Here is a 19,671-nt window from a genome sequence, read left to right as displayed (position 1 = left end):
GGGACCTTGTGGCTCTGCACAGCTCCTGACAGGAGGGGACAGCCGGGGGGGGTCGGGCTGTGCTCCCAGGGAAAAGGGACAGGAGAGGGAACGGCCTCAGGCTGGGCCAGGGGAAGCTCAGCTTGGCCACCAGGAAGAGTTTCTTCATGGAAAGGGTTGCTAAGCATTGGAAAGGGCTTTCCAGGGAGGGTATGGAGTCACAGTCCCTGGAATTACCCAAGGAATGACTGGATGTGGCACTCGGTGCTGTGGTTTAGTCGGGGTGGTGGGTGGTGGTGTTTGGTCAAGGGCTGGTGCTCAGTGATCCCGGAGGTGTTTTCCAACCTGAAAGATTCTGGGATTCCACCTGTCTAAGCCTGGAGCATCCTGCTGGCTCTGGAGCACCTCGCTGGCCTCTGATCGGGGTTTGGCCCTGAAGGAAAGAGAGGCTCATAATGGGCTCAGACAGAACTCATCCTTCTGACTCAGGAACCAGATAAAGCCAACAGGACCCACATCTTCATGGCAAAGCCCCCCAGTTTTGTGAGGTGGAAACTCAGCCAAAATCCCTGTGATCCTGACTGCCAGCCCTGCAGCCTGGCAGGAACTCCTGCAGCTCCTGCACGGCTCAAGGAGACTTTCAGCTCCCTCTGCCAGGACAGCTCTTGGCTCAGCCAAACCTGGATCATGAGGACAAGCCTTCCCAATTTCCTGATGGCTGCCTTAACAGTTATCTCTGCTTTCTTTGCTGTTTAGGGAGCTCCATGGAGCTTCTTCCCACCCATGGTGGGCTCAGCCTGGTCCTTTCCCCCATGGAGCTGCCCAGGGCTGTGGGGTGATGGAAGAGCTGAGTTTTGGGTGCTTTGGGGGGACACCTGGATTACTGCAGGATCTCAAGGTGCTTGATCCTCCAGCACCTCCAGGAGGGAGCATCACAGCCCGCCCATGGCTCCTGGTGCCACCGTGTCCTGCAGGAACCGTGGAATCCTGGAATGGCTGGGATGGAAGGGACCAGGGGTGCCACTCCCTAGCCCAGGCTCCTTGGAAAGGCCTCCACAAGCAGAGGATGAATCCAGCCTGGCTTCACCCCTGGAGCAGAGGTGTGGGGAAGCCAGAGGGGCTCCCTGCCTGCTCCCCTGCGCCCAGGGCAGGGATGTCTGGGCTCCTGGCCTCGTGCCTCCATTTCACTTTCAGATCCCTCAAATAAGAACCGTGTTTGCCAGCTCCTGTGACAGGAATGACTAATGGGAAAGATCCTCTGCGAAGGGAAACAAGAAATCTCCTTGTTTCACCCTTTGTCTGCTGGATTTCTCTGACAGCCCCAGGCATGGCTCAGTTCCTCTTCGGCAGAAAGCAGATTTTAAACCTTTCAACAGCTCCAGCAACACCCTCTTAACTCTTAACCTTCCCTGTCGGGATATAACTCCCTCCAGAAACTTTTCATCCACAGTTTATCCACAGTTTATCCACATTCCTGCTCCATCCACATGGAGTTATCACGCAGCGAGTGCCTCCGACTGCTGATGCAACGTGGTTTTCACAGTGCATGTGGAGAACACCCTGCCCAGCTGCCTGCTTTTCTGCAAGTCAGGGGACCTGTCTCTCTGCCTCTTTTCCCGTTTTTCCTCGGGATGGGTGATCAAAGGTGCCGGATGGGTGATTCTCGCGGTGAGGGCAGCAGCAGGGGATGCCCAGCGCTGATGCTGCAGCCCCCAGGGACGGGGGGCTCTCCCCATCCCACCTCTGCTGCTCTCCCCCAGGTATCTACAGCCAGAGGCTGGACTTTGAGATGCTTCTCTCCCTGCTCCTTTTGGGTCTGAGGGGGCTGGGAGCTGATCCCTGGGGGCGCCAGCCCGGTGACCCAGCAAGGAGGAGTTTGAGGAGGAGGGGATCTCCTCCGTGCCCGGAGCCGTGAAGCCGCACAGGCACCGCGCTGCTTTTTAAATGCCCCGAGGAGGCAGCGGGGACAATTCCAGCCCCTCCACACATCCCTCCTCCTCCCCGCTGCCATCACAAGGCCCACCCTGGGGACAGCGTGAGCCCGGACCCGGCAGACAGGGGCTGCACACCGCTCCACGCCTGTTTCCAGCCCGTTCGCCTCCCAGCCTTTGCAGAAAATAAATTCCCCAGCCGGGCTGAACTCGGATGACAGCATCGCTGCTATATTTAGATCGCCGCTCCAGCCAGGGCCACACATAAACAAACCCGCGGCGCACGGAGCCCGCCCGGGGAGGGCACGGCCGGGGGATGGAGCATCCTCCCGGTGCCGCCTGCCCCGAACCCGGGGTGCCCCGGTTCCCCCTGAGTGCCAGCACCCACCCGAGGGCTCAGGCTGGCACAATCCGCCGCCGGAGCGGGTTCCAGGATGAAGGATGCGCTGGAGGGTGTTGGGAGCAGAGCGCGGCGAGCTGAGGGAGTTGCCAGAGGTTATCCCGCGGGGCAAGCGGCATCCTCCGGCTGGGAATGCACCCGCCGGCTCCCTGGGAATGCGGGGAGCTGCCGGCATTCCCCTCCTCTCCCGTGGACCGTGCTGCGGGGCAGAAAATCCCAGAAAATGCCCCGCTACAGCTGTGCCCGCCCTTCCTACCTCCGCTGCACATCTCCCTGCAGCCTTCCTGCCGGCGCCTGCCTGCTCCTCTGCCTGTCCGAGCCTCTGCCATGGCATTCCCGGGGTGTGGAGCGGAGGGAGGAGGTGGTGGATGAGCAGCAGGGCCCGTGCCAGGCTCACTGGCAGGCCTTGCCCTCCTCCCCCGGCTCCCCGCGACGGGAAGGGGATGGGGATGCTCCGGGAATGCTCAGGGGGATGCTCGGGGGTGCGCAGGGAGCGCTCGGGGGATGCTCTAGAAATGCCCAGGGGGATGCCCTGGAGCACCCAGCGGCCCAGCACCCTCCTCTGGAGCGATCATCAGGCCTGGGGGGGCCACAGCCACAGGTCCCCGAGGCAGCCTCGGCTCCGAGGAGGGGACGGGGTGGCAGAGAGGGTCCCTGCGCCCCCCGGCGCCCCCACAGCCGCGGATGGGGCTGTGCCCCGGGGTGCGGCGGCCCCAGCCCCGCTGTCTCCCGGGGGGGCGGCAGAGGGGATGCCACCTTCACCCTCCCTCCACGGCAGCTCCAAAGGCGGCCAGCCCGCGGGGCGAGGCGGCGGAGGAGCAGCGCCCCGCTCCTCTCCTGCCGGGGATGGAGCCCAGGGCCCGGCATCCCCGGGAGCAGCGGGCTGGGCGCGCACCCGCGGCATGGGGGGCGTGGGGGAACACTCGATCCCTGCAAAGCCTGGGAGGCACCGGGACCTCCTCGGGTGATGTCCCGTGTCGGGGTGGGGAGGAACGCCGGATGCCCGAGTCCTCGGCAAGCCGGGGAAGCATGGGCGCCTGCCGGGGTGAAGCCTCGGGCGGGGAGCCCCATGTCATGACGTCCCCCCACGCCCTCCCTCCCTCCTTTCCTCCCTCCCCACCGCCGCTGCTGGGTGAGGGCCACCCAGCACCGAGGCAGATGACATAATTCCCAGCAACTGCACGTTAATCACTCGGCCGCCAGCAGCCTCCTTGCCGTGAATCCAACCCCCAGCCCCAGCCACCGCTCCCCTCCCTGGCATCGCTGCCAGAGAAATGAGGAAATTCAGTCAAAGAAGACGAGGAAAAGGTGACGAGGGGGAATAACCTGGCCCTGGCACTGGCACACGGGGCTGCCGCCCCCCCCCCCCCCCCCCCCCGCCGCTCCTCCCCGCCTCGCACTCTATTTTTGGGTGCTGCCACATCCCAATGGCCCCGCGGGGCCAAATCTAGGCAGCTGCGACTTTAGGCACAAACACGGCTCCCTCCCCTCCATCACACCCGAAATCGGCGCTGGCAGCCCATCCTCCACCCCACCCCCTCCCCAAAATCCTCCCCTCCCCCCCCAAATTACATCTGGGTGGGTGGTTCAGGCGAGCGAAGCTCCAGCATCAGGTCCCCCACCTCGCTCTCTGTGCACCCCACCTCTCTCCACCCCCAAGAGACCCCCCCCTTGTCACCCCCCACCCCATCCCACCTCCCCCCTCTCCCAGCAGCGCTTCCCAGTTCCTCCCAGTCGCTTCCCACCCCGAGCCTTACTCTTGGCGGGGATGCTGGGGCTGCGCCGGTGCCCGGCGGCGACGGCAGCGATGCGCAGGGGCGGGCAGGGCTCGGGCAGGGCTCAGGGACCGCAGCCGGGCGGCCGCTCCCGTGCGAGGGGTCTCATCTCATTCTGTCCTGTGTCACCAACACACGCACACGCACACACACACATTCGCAGCCACGTTTCCCCCCCCTTCTTGCGGCAAACGGCGGCCAGCCCCGACCCCACCCCCTGTCACAGCAGCAGCCTAACAGCGAGGGCCGGGAGGATGGAGGAGGATCTGCTCGCCTTCCCTTTAACTCTTCCCTCGCCGCCCCCCCAGGACAGGGCTCTGTCCCCGTGGAGCCGGCTGGGGATGCTGCTTGGACCTCCCTCCCCTCGGGGGTGTTCGGGGTCTGCCGGCGCCCTGGCTCTGTCCCCCGCGGCCTCGTCACACTCGTGCCCCCCCAAAAGAGCCCCCGAGTACAGGTGAGCCCTGACATTGCCCCAGCAGTGGGGCAGGGGCAGCCCCTGGGTGACAGACAAGGCTGGGGGGTGGCAGCCTTCTGTATCCACCATGAAAATCCTATTTTGGCCCCTATTTCCCCCCATTTCCAGGAGCAGAGCCCTTTGGGGTGAAGGGAGCACAGCCTGAACCCCTGGGGGTCTCCAATGGGAGTGGAAAATCAGTGTGAGAGAGGAAACAACTTCTCCCATCCCACGGAGAATCCAAGGACCTGAGCTCGTGGTGGGGGGAGACAAATTCCCCAAATTCCCTCTTACAGGATGAGCTGAGAAAGGGACATCCAAATGGCCAAGGACTCCAGCTGAAGGCAGGGCAGCTCCTGCCTGTGACATTCCACGGAGTTGCCTTCTCTAAGGAGAAATGAGAGGTGCCAGAGGGAAAAGGAAAGGGGAAAGCTCATGGTGCTGTCCGTGGAGAGGCTGCTGGCACATGTCCCTGCTCCCACGTTCCTGCAGCAAGTTCAGGTCCTGCAACACACTCTGCTTCTCCCCTTGGCCTTTCCATGGGTATAGGGAGGTTCCACCCGTCCTGCTGCTCTGTCGGGAGTCCCAGGAGGGAGGAAAGAGGCAGGAATTGCTGCCACTGAATTCTGCTGCTTTCCAATGAGTTGGCAGGGCAGGTAATTAATTATTCCTGCTAACAGTGCCGGACAGGCCCTGGGCTGCTGCCCCAGAAGGGCAGGCTGTGAGTATCTCCTGCACAGGCTGCTGCTGACAGCGCTGCAGGGGCTGTGTGTGATCCTGCCTGGATGGAAAGGGCAGCTGAGGCTCCCTGATTTACTTACAGCCCGTCACCTTTGAGCACCGGGATTAGACGGGCTGGGCAAAGCCACCTCTGCCGTGGGTGGGATTCTGCTGCTCCCCACCAGCACTGCCAGGCCATGGAGCCATTTCGGTCCTGCACGGGCAGCTGGGGGGTCCTGTCCTGTCCTGTGCTGTCCTTCTGGGCAGCCTGGTCTGCTCTGAGCCTGCCAGGGCAGCCTCTTCTGGGGGTAATGCAAGGGTAGGGGGTGTCCCATGGAGCTTCTCGTGCTGCTGCAGCTTCAGAGTAACCCTGCTCCAGTTGTCACCTCCAGGACTGAGCACCCGATGGGAGAGGAGCTCCAGCTGCCCTCTGCAAGGGGCACTGCAGTGCTCCTGGACACCCTGAGGGGATGAACAGGGAGCCTGCACGTGTCCCCCTCCCCAAAATGGGTCATGCCTAGGCTGGGGCAGGTCCAGTTTTGTAGCTGAAAATCAGAATCACAGAATCGTTTAGGATGGAAAAGTCCCCTAACATCACTTGAGTCCAAAAGTTAACCCAGCCCTGCCAAGAAGAGATGCCCTGATGGTGTTACAGTTCCACCAGCCCAGCATCCTGTCCCCAGCTGTCCATGGGCACCCAAGGAAGAGCAAAACAGGACAATATTTCCCCTTGGCATTCTCCAGCATCTCCAAGGGAGAGGTTTTTGCCAGGTCCAGGCATCCCTGGGAGCTGAGAACCGTCAGTGTGCTGTGAGTCCATCCCCAGTGCGAGGTGCTGCCTCCTTGGGTGGGTTGAAGCCCAGAGCCAGTAGGACACCCCCCTTCACTCCCCCACTCCAACCACTGAGCCTTTTGATGAAGATTATCCTGGGACCAGCACTAGGGCTGCAGGATTTTCCCTCTCCCCCTCTACACCAACCCCTCTCCAAGCGCCTGCAGGTGCAGATTCCCTGTGGCAGGCTGGGATGAGCTCTCCCCACAGAGGACAGCGCTCTGCCCCCACTCCCCACGCTCACCCCGGCCCTGCTAACACCCCGAGTGGACTTTGTTTTCCCTGCTTTGCCGGGTGCTTTGCGTGCCTTGCTGTGGTTATCATGCTCCAGCCGTCAGCTTGCAGCGAGTCCCCGGGAGAAGGTGCCAACTTTAACATATGCCTGAACAGTTCTTTTCAGACATATACAAACTGGAACAATGCCTCGCTGGGAATATGCTTGTTGGTGCAATTTGCCAACTGTGGCTTCAGATCTGCTCTTTTCAGCACGCACCGAGGATTTGTAGACGGTGCAAAAGCCGGGATGGGATGGGGTCTCTGGAAGGCTCTCCCCAGGCATGCAGGAACCAGCAGGGAGAAGGCAATCAAGGGCTGGCCAAAGCCCTCTGAGTATCACAAATAATGATCAGAGCAAACATTTTGCTTCTGAGAACCTCCATCCTTTCCCCCTTTGCTTTAGGAAAGCCAGCACTGATTTCTCCACCACCCGAACCATGGGCACGTTCTCACCTCGTGCAAGCAGGACCTGGCTCATCTCTCCCCATTTCCTGGGTTCAGACATCTCCCAGTGCTTCCTCCATCACTGGTGTTCACCTTTCAGGTGGGACATCATCGGGATGTGGCTCTGGTGCCACTCAGGGTGACTCAGGGTGTCACTGCTCTGTCACCCCCTGGGAAAAAAGGACTGACCAACCTTGGCTGGGCATTCCCCGAACTTCTTCCCGTGGGTTTGTAGACACCATGGCAATGTCCAAAGGAAATCTGGGAAGGTGATAACAAAGTGAGGCTGGGGCTGTGTCCAGGGCAGTGAAGGCCCAGTGGTGGTGGTGAGGCAGAGGAATTTTCTCCCCAGCACCGATGAGGATGCAGCTCTGCCCTTGCCCACAGGCCAACCTTTGTTTTGCAAACTCCCAGGGCAGGGATCCTCGTCCCTGGAGCACCCCCTCGGTGGGCAGTGCTGGATGTGGAGGTGCCCAGGAGCGGGAGGGTCAGAGCTTGGACTGCCTGTTCCCCGTGGAGGGCTGCCAAAGGCAAAAGTGTTTGAGACAGCAGATCATCAAGGGACCATTGTTCATAGCAACCTCGGTGGAAATGTTTGTGTGTGTGTGTGTGTGTGTGTGCTGGCATCCAATTTGGCAATGGTTACTCAGCACAAGTGGGCGGCCTGTCCCTTTCTCTCAGCTGGAGCCTCCTCCTCCTCACAGGGACCCAGAAGAGGGATGAAAGGAGAGCAGATGGTTTGGGGGTGCTCAGAAGTACCAGTGCCAAGGGCTGTCTCATCATGGCAGGCTGAACATGCTCAAGACCTCAGGGAGGTCTCTCCAAGTGTTGGGGAGATGCAGGAGGTCTGTGAGCAATTCTTGGGAATATTGATGGTTTTTGAGGAGAAGGAGCAGCAACTGAGATCTTTGGGGTATGAGATTCTGTATCAAAAATTATCTTCACAAGTCCAAAGGAATTTGAAGAACTGATGCTGGAGATGGGCTTTGGGCAATGCCTGGAGTGACAGGACACAGGGAATGGCTTCCACTGCCAGAGGGCAGGGATGGGTGGGATATTGGGAAGGAATTGTTCCCTGTGAGGGTGGGCAGACCCTGGCACAGGGTGCCCAGAGAAGCTGTGGCTGCCCCTGGATCCCTGGAAGTGTCCAAGGCCAGGCTGGACAGGGCTTGGAGCAGCCTGGGGTAGTTGAAGGTGTCCCATGGCAGCAGTGGGACCTTTAAAAGACTTTTGCATCCCAAACCAATCTGTGATTTTTGAGCTGAAGGGACACTGCTGACTTTGCTGGGAAGAAGCCTCAGGGCTTCCTCCAAGCCAGGATCCATGGTCAGAAGCCTGGTGAGCTCCAGGTTATCTCCTCTCTCAGCACCTCACCAGACCTGTCACCGTCCTTTCACGGGGAAATTCCCATTGAAATCTTCACTGCTGCTCTCATCCCTGCAAAAGTGAATGGAGAGATTTGTCCTGACCTCCATCCCCCTCCGCAGCTCCCGGCATTTCGTTTTTCTCCAAAGCAACACTCTGCTGCTAGAATCAGCTGAGATGAAACCGAGCTGGCTCCTACACACCTTGGAGCTCAGGCAGGGCTGCTTCCCACACAGTGTCTTTCACCCAAATTAAACAGCTCCCAGCTGAGCCCTGCCATCCATCACGCCGAGCCGCAGGCACAGCTCGGGTTTGGCAGCTTTTACACCTCGGTGGGTTCACGTTTAGCAGGGAAAGAGCAGGGACCTTTTATTTGTGAGGAGTGTGCAGTCCTGGAGGCTGCGGGGCCACCCTTGGGATCACTCTGGAATCAGTGGGAGGCTGGTTGCTGTTAAAGATAGCAAAGGGCACTGAGGGCTGCTCTTTTGGGAAGAAATCCTTCCCTGTGAGGGTGGGCAGGCCCTGGCACAGGGTACCCAGAGCAGCTGTGGCTGCCCCTGGATCCCTGGAAGTGCCCAAGGCCAGGTTGGACAGGGTTTGGAGCAGCCTGGGACAGTGGAAGGTGGAAAGCCCCAGGTTGGAATGAGATGGCCTTTAAGGTCCCTTCCACGATTCCCTGATTTCCAGGCTGCAGTGCTGGACATTCCTGGCTGCAGAGTGACCACTCCTGGGGCTGTCACTCCTCAAGGACGCATCACTGACCACACCTTGGTGTCCACACCAATGCCAGGGGAGCAGCAATCCCAGCTCCTTGCCCGTGATGATCTGAGCTCAGTTCAGTTTTCCAAGTGGTGTCCAAGAGCTCTGTAGCTGTCCCAGAATATCTGAGGCACCTACAAGGAGCAGGCAGGCGTGGAATGGGGTCTCCATTGGCATCAGATCCTTGCTGGAGACAGCACTGCCTGCTGTCTCTGTATGAGTCGAGGGTTTTGTTGGATGTTTGGAAAAATCTTCTCACTGAAGGAGAAGTTAATCATTGATTATTCATTGGAACAGGCTCCACAGGAAGTGGTGGAGTCACCATCCCTGGAAGTGTTCAAAAAAAAAAAGATGTGGGGAGCTGTCTTAGTGGGAATGGTGGTAGTCAGTCAAAGGCTGGGCTTGATCTGAGAGGTCTCCTCCAATCTGAATGATTCTGTGAGTTTAGGACAAGTGTTTCCATGTATTTGGGGTGGGAAATGGAGTTTTGGCCACCTCAGGTCCCTGAGTCTGGCACATCTGGTCTGTGCCCATATCCACACTCATGCCAGATAGCCACAGCCAGTTTTCCTATGGACCCCCCTGCACAGAGGAGTGATTTTTGGGGTCATTTTAGCACCTCTCCCCACACCTCTGAGTGGCAAATGAACATCTTCCAGCTCTTCTTAGCGTAGGCTCTGGGCTCTCCAGATCAGCCACTTCAGCAAAGAGGAAATCTCTGCCTCTTTGCCACAGAAAGGCTTCAGGGAAAAAACATCATTATCCTGATTTCTACCTTTTTTTTGGGATCTGCTTGCAGGGAGAGCAGCCTTGGCTGGCAGATCCTCCAGCCCCTCACAGTCTGCTCGCTGGAGAGCAGCCTGGGGGAATGACCTTGGCCTCAAATTCCATTAGGAAAGGTCCTGGTTAAACAAGGCTGTTCTCAGAGTCACGGTTTACAGGCATCCTAGGCAACCACCTTGGGCTTTTTCCAGTCCTCCAGGGAGAAGCACAGCCCCAGAAATCAATAACTGAGTTCTTTTGAAAGTCAGCAGGCCTCCAGTGTGATCCAAGCCACTCTCTTCAGTGCTTTCTCTCTGCTGAAAGCAAAGAAGGGACCCTAAATGAGAGCCCTGGGCTCCAGCAGCCTGGAGGGGAGCAGCCCTGGCCCCCTGCCCCATCCCCAGGGTTGGTTTGCTCAGTGCCCACTGCCCACACTGTGTCCCATCCTTCTGGGAATGGGACTCCCCCCAGAATGGAGCCAGGCAAGGGGAGCCAAGCAGGCTTTGAGGGAAAATCCCTTCATTTTTTAGTGGGAACACCACACTGAGGCTCTGCTGAAGTAGGGAGAGCAAATCCCTCCTTGTTAGCCCCCAAAACTCATTTCATTTTCAGATATTCTCCATCACTCTCTTTAAAACTGGGGTTTCTTTCCTGGCTCCGAATGCTCCTTATTGAACATGCAATAAACACCCAGACCCTCCCACATCTGTTTTCCCCTCCCCAAAACACCCATAGCTTGCTTTATATTAATTTTATATTAATTCCTCTCCCAGCAGTGCTTTCTCCACGTGTCTGGACTGCAAGGCTTCCCCAGAGCTTCAGTTACTGACTTGGAAAATCTTGTTCTCCTGCCTCATTCCCACCCTGCACCTCCCTAAAAAACCCACCACAAACTGCAGGTGAGGACACCCCTTGGTGCAAAGGTGTCCCCTGATGTTGGGACAAACAACTGAGGCTGACAAATTCCCCTGCCCAAGGACGGGAGCTGGGCTCAGAGCCTGGAGAAGACACTTCCCTCCCATTAATGGGATGAACTCATGCATGATTGTGTGGAAAAAGCTTTGTGAAGGAGGGCAGCCAGGAGGCTGAGGGGTGCACCAGCACAGGAGCTGCACATCCCACCAAAGGCCAGCCCTGCATCCCCCTCCTGTGCCAGGGGAACAAAGGAAAACCTTTGGAGGAAGCTCAGGAAAACGCCACATTTTTAATGCCTGAGAAAGGTCATGGTCAGGTGGGTTTGTGCAATAGCAGGGGAAGGGGTGAGGGGCTCAGGGGCTGGTCCTGTTTGAGCTGTGAGGACCTTCTGGAGGGTTCATGGCTTTGCCAGAGGAGCTGGGAAAAGGCACAGGGAGAGGCCACGATGGGAAGATGGAGCCGCCTGGATTCCCAAGTTCACCCGTTTTTTAGCAGCGAGGGTGTTTTACCAGCTGGACAACTTACAATTGGATCCTCTCCCAGTCTTTAAACTGAGCCCATCTGTGTTTTTAAATACGAAGTTTAACCCCAGAAATGGTGATACAGACAGAAAAAATCAGGCTATTAGCCACTTTCTGGAAAGGTCCGGATTCATTGCACTCCGTGACCCCTTGGAAAGCACAAGGAACCTCTGCCCCTCTCAGAAACAAACTCCAGGATGTTTGAAAATCTGGTTTGTGCTGCGTCCAGAGCGGTGTGGCAACAGCTGAAGGTCACAAGCAGTGTATAAATAGAAGGGAGGTTTTATTGTGACATGTCCATCCGGAGCCATCGCTCCTGGGCATGCCATCTGGGATGGGAGCAGGAGCCTGTGCATCCCCACTGCAGCAGAGAGAGAGGGATTCTGTCCTTGCAAGGATGGCACCAGGGAAAGGAGCGGGGAGAACCACGAGGTTGTAACTTGGCTCCTGATTTTACCGGTTTTGAAGGAAAACCAGAGGTGTGCTGGAGCTTTGGAATGGAAATTCCTCCTGTGGGGTTTCAATCACTAACCCAGGCAGGGAGAAGGAAGTTTTCCACCCATGGAGAGCGTTTTCTGTCTGGGGAGTGGTTTGCAGTGACTTTCCTTCTCATCTGGGGATGTCTTGGTTTGGAAAGGCAGGTGTCTGTCAGGGAAAACTGGAGTTTCCCTTGGAATGGAGAAGGTAAAAACCTCCTCCCTCCAAATTATTGTAATTTTGCAATGAGGAGATTCGAGGAGAGGAGAGGAGATTCGAGGAGAGGAGATTCGAGGAGAGGAGAGGAGATTCGAGGAGAGGAGATTCGAGGAGAGGAGATTCGAGGAGAGGAGAGGAGATTCGAGGAGAGGAGATTCGAGGAGAGGAGATTCGAGGAGAGGAGAGGAGAGGAGAGGAGAGGAGAGGAGAGGAGAGGAGAGGAGAGGAGAGGAGAGGAGAGGAGAGGAGAGGAGAGGAGAGGAGAGGAGAGGAGAGGAGAGGAGAGGAGAGGAGAGGAGAGGAGAGGAGAGGAGAGGAGAGGAGAGGAGAGGAGAGGAGAGGAGAGGAGAGGAGAGGAGAGGAGAGGAGAGGAGAGGAGAGGAGATCTTGTGTTTCACTCAGAGATATCTCCTGGTGTTTGAGGAAAGCACCTGGAGAGGGACACAGCCTGTAAACTTCAGATCCTCTGGGAGTGCTCTGGCTGCCTTCTCTTGGTGATCCCACTCTTGGGAGGTCTCTTTTAGCCACAGATACAGACCAGGAGCAGCACCCTGCCCCCAGGACACCTCTTTTCCAAGATCCAGGTTGTCTGCACCTCTTTGAGCATGAAAAATGTGGATAACTCCCCACATTACCATCTCCTGCTGCTGCTGGCTGGAGGGAACTTGCTGATCCAAGGAAGAGCTGGAGGTCAGGGATGCCAGAGCCCTGGCAGGGTGATCCAGGGCTGCAGCAGCACAGATGTGTTCCAGCTTCTCCCACTTCAGCACAGGCTTGCTGGATCCATTGTTATCTTCCCACAGGATTATTTTTACCAGGTGATAGGGATGGGATCTGGAAGTCTGTTGAAGCACCTGAAGGTGGCTTGTTGGAAACCCACGGGAATAAAAGGAGGAGAATCCCAGCTTTTCTTTGCAGCTTGAAGGGAATGACTGCTTCTCCCCCTCCTTGAAGGACAGCTGGGTGTGTGGCATTATGACCACAGGGAGGAAAATCCTTTCTCTCCTGCTCTCACTGCTGATCTGGTATTGGATTGTGTGATGGGTCACACCTATTGATCACAGCAGGCTAAAAAAGACACAACCCATAAATAACTCCTGACGTCCCCAGCTGGGCCACAAACCCTGAGCAAAGGGCTCTGGGGAGAGCTGTGGCTGCTGTTTCTCTGTCCTTCTCCTCGGGGAAATGCTGGGGACAGGTTTGGCTTGAGCCAGATGCTTTGGGCTCGCTGCAATGTTTTTGCAGGTGTTTTCTTAGCTGGGTTATCTCAGTCCTTGATCCAGCCCTTGCTGGGAGAGCCTCACCAGGCAGGCTGGAATGGGGCACTGCTGCTGTTCCCATGGCAGTGCTCACCAGACATGAAGGCAAAGGTGACTCTCATCTGCTCTCCCTTCCCTGAAGAAGAAAGAAGATTCCTTGTGCTCAGTCTGTCCTCCAGTCATTCCTTGTGCTCTGAACCCATGGAACTGCCTGATTTTGGCACGAGGAACTGTGAGAAACTCACGGCAGAGAGACCAGAGCAGGGGGGATCAGACTCTGCTTCCCTAAGGAAACAGCCCCAGATGGTTCTGAGCTGGAGGAGCAAAGCAGGGCACCAGGGACCCACCCAAAATCCGGGGCAGCTGCTGGCCAGGGCACCAGGGACAGCAGCAACCCCCTCCTAAAAGCTCTTCCTGATGCTCCACTGGGGCCTGACCACGGTGAGGGACATGTGAGGAGAGGAGAGGACACAGCCAGGCACCGTCCCTCTCCCTCCTCCCCCATCCCCTTGTTTTTACACAGCTGAAAAAAAGAAAAACAAAAGCGTTCCCCACGTAATGAGGATTCGGCCAACAGGTCAAGTGGAGCATGACAGATCTCATTCTGGAGCTGGGGTCAGGCAGCAAATTGCCTCAGTGCTCTGGCACCGAGATCCCTGTGCCGAGGGGCCACTGGGGTCCCCCTGACATCCTCTGCCTGCTCACCCCCTCCGTGCCCTGGGTTTTTGGGGGTCTGGGAGGGCTCAGCTGCTGTAAAAGAGACTTTGGGAGCAGCATTGTGCTGGTCACTCCCAGCCTGGGGGCATTTCCTGCTTTATCAGAGCCTGTGGCAACATTTTTGCCTGATCCAAGAGTTTTCTCAGCTTCCAGCGTTTTAGGGGGCACGCTGTGTCCTGCATTTCCCTGGCAGTGGGGAGGAGGCAGGAAATGACTCTGCTGCAGCAGGAGAGCTCCAGGGGGAGAGAGGAGATGCCAGGTCCCTTCCAGGGAGCCAGGCTGGTGCTGAGAAAGCTCCAGAGGCTGCCCAGGCCCCGATCCGAGCCCGAGGAACAGAATCCATCCCGGAGCAGGGAGATGGAGAGCCAGGGAGGGGAAGGTTTATTTAGAGAAGCATCCGTGGGCTGCCTGCCCACACCAGGCTTTCAGCTGATGATCTGCACGTGCCACGGCCGGGGGCGGCTGGGGGAAGGAGTCCACTATTAAAAGCCTGGCAGGATCTCTGCTGGATCCTGCTGGAGCTCGGGGAGGGCCTGATCCAGCAGGATCCCACCTCCAGTGTCACCTCACCCGACCCTGGGACCAAACCAGGGACAAACCCAAGGCAGCTGGTCCTCTTCTCTTCCAGCAATTCCTGAGAACCCGGGTCCTTTAAAGGATTATCCAAGGTTTATGGCATGCCCAGAGATCCACGTAAGCCCTGAGCATTTCCCGGGAATAGGTGGGGAAAGGCTGTGCTGAAGGGAGGGACGGCCTGGAGAGGATGGAGCCGTGCGGATTCCCGCACTCCTGATCTGGGTGCAGCCTGGAACACCGACAATCCTTGGAATTCATGGTGATCCCTGGGCATTCGTGGGCACTGAACCCATCCCCTTTCCACTCCTCATCCCTCCAGACACCTCCCAGCCCTGTGGATCAGTGCAGGATGATTCATCTCCTTCCCTCCCCATTCCTGCCTCCCTTAAGCGTGCCCTGCTCTGGGGATGGCTCTGTCCACAGGAATGAGGGTGCAGATTCCTCCTGCACCCAAGGGCGCTCCCCGGCTCCTTAACACCTGGAGGACACAGGAAAAACCGTGCTGGGGGTGCTGCTGCCACCGAGGGAGACACGGGGACAAAGTGCTCAGAGCTTTTGGGACCTCAGGGTTTGTGGTTTGGGGTCAACCACGCCTGTTTGCATTGGAGCAGTGGGGAATCAGCACAGAACCATGGATTGGCCACTCCAAAGGACTTCTGCCGTGGAAAGGGAACCTTCCCCTATTCCAGATTGCTCCAAGCCTTGTCCAACCTGGCCTTGGGAAGCAAGATGAGAGGTGAGGAAGGAATTAACACCACCAGGAATGAACACCACCAGCAGGACCAGGTGGGCTGCAGCAGGACTGGGGGCCGTGGGAGCAGGAGCCCACCTGAGCACATCAACCTCCCCTGGGATGCCTGAAGTTTGAGCTTTCACATTTTCAGACTCTGTGCTGCCCAGGGATGCAGTTCTGAGCTCACACTCAGGGTCACTCAGCTCTGCACAGAGCAGGGACACAAAACAAATCCTTTTCCTGCGGCAGACCAAGGAAAACAGTTACAAGTTTTCAGGTCCAAAAGCTCAAACAGTGGTGGGCTGAAGAGAGAAAACAAGAAGGATGGGACTTCATTATCTGAGGCTGTAATTGAGCAATTCAACCCCAATATTCAAACTAACCAAAACTTATAAAAATGTGAGACCTTGTTGACCATTTGTCCATTTTGTGGCCATTTTGGGTCCACCTTGGGTGCAGCCCTGGTCAGGCTCTTGTCCTGCCCAAGGTGTGTCCTTAAAAGCCTTTTAATAAATATCGATAGATTACTAAATTGTAACTTAACTTAGACATATATATAAGAAATCACTCTAATTAAAAATTCATTTCTATTTTTACTTTTATTCTCCAGCTCTGTCCAGTCTCTGCTCCAGGTCAGCCTTCCCAAGGTAATTCTGACACAGAATTTGTCTGTGAAAGTGAAGAAAGTGGCCATTTCTTGCCCCAGGCACAGACCTGGCCCCTGCAAAACCCATCCCAGCCGGTGCAGAAGCAGGGAGTGCTGCTGTCACAGGGATGGGGCAGGTCCAGGGCCGTGTTTTTGTGGCTCTGGGAGCTGCTCCTCCTTTCTCCTCCCAGCTCAGGGGCTGGGGGAAGGATGCTGAAGGACTTGCCAGCGTCACCCCACCAGGCTCTCTTGAATCCAGCAAGAAATCCTTGGAAATACATTAAAGGGATAGTTTGCCACAACCTTTCCTTCTCAATAAGAGTAGAGGTGCTTTTCCTACTCTGAGTTTACCTGCAGCAGGTGAGAAAAAGGGAAAAAAAAACCCCAAAACCCTCATTTGAAGCCTTTTCCCTCAAAACACAAGCCCTGGTGCAAACCTCATATTCTGGATGGCCATTCCCACCTTCGCTCTGTGGCACCAGGACCAGTAAAGAACAAAGCTGGTCCTCCAGCAGGGAATCAACCACAGAATCACAGACTTGTCTGGCTTGGAGGGGACCTCAAAGACCCTCCAGTTCCACATCCAGTTCCACCACCCCCACAGGTAGGGACTGTCCCTCTCCTCCTGCCTCGCTCACAGGGATGTGCTGTGCCATAACCCCCCAGCAGCCACCTGCGGTGGAGGAGGGGAATCCAGGGTCATTAGTGCAAAGAGGAATGAGGCCAAGAGGGCTTTCATGCCTCAGCATCTTAATTGAAATGGGTTTCCCACCCTCCTCCTCCTGCTCCCAAGCCCAGCTCCGTCAAGGGCATCTCCTGTCCCAGTGCTGTGCACTCTGCATCCCCATGAACCACTCACATCTCTTTAATTAAATGTCAAGATATGCAGGGTTTATTTTTTTTTTACCTTTTAAGCATCCTCTGCTCAGAAAGATTCCTGGAGAGCTCAGTTACCGTGTGGTGAGGAGCGGGGGAGCTGTGGGTAGGAAAACTGTGGGGAAACTGTGATCACAGCCATGCAGGAGCCCCTGGAATCCTCTGGGTTGTTTATTTAAAGGGCTGGGTATCGGGGAAAGGTTCTTCCCCCAGAGGGTGCTGGCACTGCCCAGGCTCCCCAGGGAATGGGCACAGCCCTGAGGCTGCCAGAGCTCCAGGAGGGTTTGGACAATGATCCCAGAGACAGAGTTGGACTGGATGATCCTTGTGGGTCCCTTCCAGCTCAGGAGGCTTCACGGTCTGTGATCTACCAAACACAGCCTGAGGTGCAGCTCCTCCCTCTCCAGAGCCAGGGCTGGTCCTGGGGCATCACCCCTGGGGGAAGCCAGTCCTGTCCTGCATCAGTGTGGGACATCCTGAAGGACCCAAATTGCTCCCCTGCAGCAAAGGGCAGCCTGGCACCACCCCCAGGGGTCTGGGGACATCATGGATTCCCAGAATCCCAAAATCCCAGATGGGTTTTGGGGTGGAAGCAACCTTGAAGCTCATCTCATTCCACCTCCTGCCATGGGCAGGGACAACTTCCACCATCCCAGGTTGCTCCAAGCCCTGTCCAGCCTGGCCTTGGGCACTTCCAGGGAGGAGAATTGCAGACTGAGGCGCTTCCAGCCTTTTTTGATTCTCCACACTGAGTCCCCCGGGGTCACCTCCTCCCCCGTGTGCTTCCCTTTTCGGATCTCCCTGGAAAAGGCGCAGTGTCCGACATGGAGAGGTGCCAGATGCTCTTTCTTGCAGCTGATGGAGGGCTGGCTGCCGAGTGCTGGCGCTCCCAGAGGATGTTTCTGTACAGTTTGTCCTCCCAAGGAGACCTGGAGACGGAGCAGGGGAGGAGGCAGCAGGGCAGGAAGCTGCAGGCAGGACACATCCATCACCTCCATCCTCCTGCAGCCCGGTGCCAACCAAAAATCCACACAGCTCCTGTGCCAGGCCACCCAAATCCTGACCAGCCCTGCTCCAGGGCCTGCCCCACTGGCCAGGGTCAGTGCTGCACCTGGGAAAAGCCTTTTTTAGCCCTGATAAACTTTTAAATCTCAGTGGAAATCCTGTGGCGGTGGGATTTGGGGGTTGCCCTGGCAGGATGAGATGGGTTTTTGTCACCTTCTGGGGAGCCCACAGTGGGAGTCAGCTTCAAAGTCAGAGAAGTTCAGTGTTCCAAACCAACAACAATGACTCCTGGAAGGCACTTCAGGAGGCTTCTCTGGTGGCAATATGAGCAGGCAGCTGACTCCAGCCTGGATTCCCATCCACATCCATAGGCTGCAGTGGGAGCTGGCACCTTCCATGAGCACAAACACCAAAATTCCGGAGAGGAGAGACCCAAATAAGGAGAAGAAATGGTGCCTCTGTCTGGGTGGAAGGCCCATGGCTCAGGGAGAAGGAGGCTGGAGAGAAACACATCCCATCTTTGGTGAAACCCTTCAAAATTCCCAAGTGCTTGAAGATAAAAAATTCAGATTTTAGAAACTGCTTAGGTTGGGTGCCAGAAGGACGTGGGCAGCTGCCTGGACTCCCAACACCGGCGTGTTGATGCCACCCCAGTGGGAACCACGAGCTCTTCTGGGATGCTCAGCCTTGGTGGAGCTGCTCCTTCTCCCCAGTGCAATTTGGGGACTGGGTCGTCTGGGAGGCATCACAGTTCCTCTGGTGGGATCTCATTATGTGATGAGCTGAACATCTGGATTAAAATAGATCAAATAGTCACTAAATCCTAAATAAGCCTGGGAGCTCAGCGGCAGCCATATGCTTCCCACTGACAAGCTCAAAAAAAAAAAAAAAAAAAAAAAAAAAAAAAAAAAAAAAAAAAAAAAAAAAAATCTCCTTGCCATTACCTCACACTGCAGCAGTGTTTTATCCTCCTCCAAGCCAGCTCAGGGACAAACCTTCCTGCTCTGCCTCCCCAGCCCTCCCTGCTCTGGCCATCCCCTGGACCAGCAGCCTGAGCCTCTTTTAGGCAGGGATGACTGAAAATGGGAACTTACCCCACTGTGCAAAAGATTTGGTGATGGGAATGAAAGGAATAATATTCAAAGGAAGGTGAAGAAGGAAGAAAATCAGAGCTTTGTTGTTGAGCATTCGAAGGATGCTAAATGTCCCTTCATGTTTGGGATTTTAGGAAAATCCCGTAGGAACACAGGGAATGTTGATGTTTTGTTGTCTGCATCCTTCTGGAGCCAAGAGGAAAGTGGAGGTCAGGTGGCCTCCAAGAGCTGGATGGAGAGCGTGGAGGGTGGGATGGACCCAAGGGTGCTGCAGGAGACTGCAGGACTCATGGAATGGTTTGGGTTGGAAAGGACCTTAAATTCCATCCCATTCCACCCCCTGCCATGGGCAGGGACACCTTCCACTGTCCCAGGGTGCTCCAAGCCCTGTCCAGACTGGCCTTGGACACTTCCAGGGATCCAGGGGCAGCCACAGCTGCTCTGGATAACCTGTGCCAGGGCCTGCCCACCCTCACAGGGAGCAATTCCTCCCCAAAATCCCATCTAAATCGCCCCTTTTCAGGGCAGACTCGAGGGATAACACATCACAACACTGCCCTTATGCCCTGGGAGCACAAAAATGAGCTGTGGCCACTACCTTTAAGTCATGCTCCTTATTTAGCTTGGCAAGACAAGGGCTAAGGTCCTGGGAGGCCTTGGCAGGCTTGTCCTGGAGCTTTTTTTAGCCCTTTCCAGCTGATTTTAGCTGAAACAGTGCATTGCCCAATGGTCAGACGGGCCTTGCTGGTGTGGCAACCAGTCTGCCCAGCAGTCAGGCCACCAGTGACCAACTTTCACCCAGCCTTTTGCAACTGTGTGGTTTCATCCTAAAAACATTCAAGCAGCCAGTGAGGGTCTCCCTAGAACCAGGGGTGGTCCTCTGACCCAGCTGCCAGCAGCAGGTTGTTGTGTGAGGTATGGGAACAGCACCAACCA

General features: G+C 56.6%; 1 protein-coding gene across 1 annotated transcript in view; it reads right to left on the bottom strand.

The window, feature by feature from the left end:
- The window catches only part of LZTS3 (leucine zipper tumor suppressor family member 3), a 46,383-nt gene extending 42,108 nt beyond the window's left edge, over nucleotides 1-4,275 (bottom strand). Inside the window, exon 1 of the mRNA XM_063401363.1 lies at nucleotides 4,068-4,275. The gene's annotated coding sequence lies outside the window, so the exon portion shown is untranslated. The remainder of the gene's footprint in view (nucleotides 1-4,067) is intronic.
- Nucleotides 4,276-19,671: the final 15,396 nt, after the last annotated feature.

Source organism: Prinia subflava, chromosome 7 (genome assembly GCF_021018805.1).
Source record: "Prinia subflava isolate CZ2003 ecotype Zambia chromosome 7, Cam_Psub_1.2, whole genome shotgun sequence".
NCBI classification, from domain to species: domain Eukaryota; kingdom Metazoa; phylum Chordata; class Aves; order Passeriformes; family Cisticolidae; genus Prinia; species Prinia subflava.
Note: the sequence above shows the minus strand (reverse complement) of the source record. Positions and strands in the feature narration are given on the sequence as shown.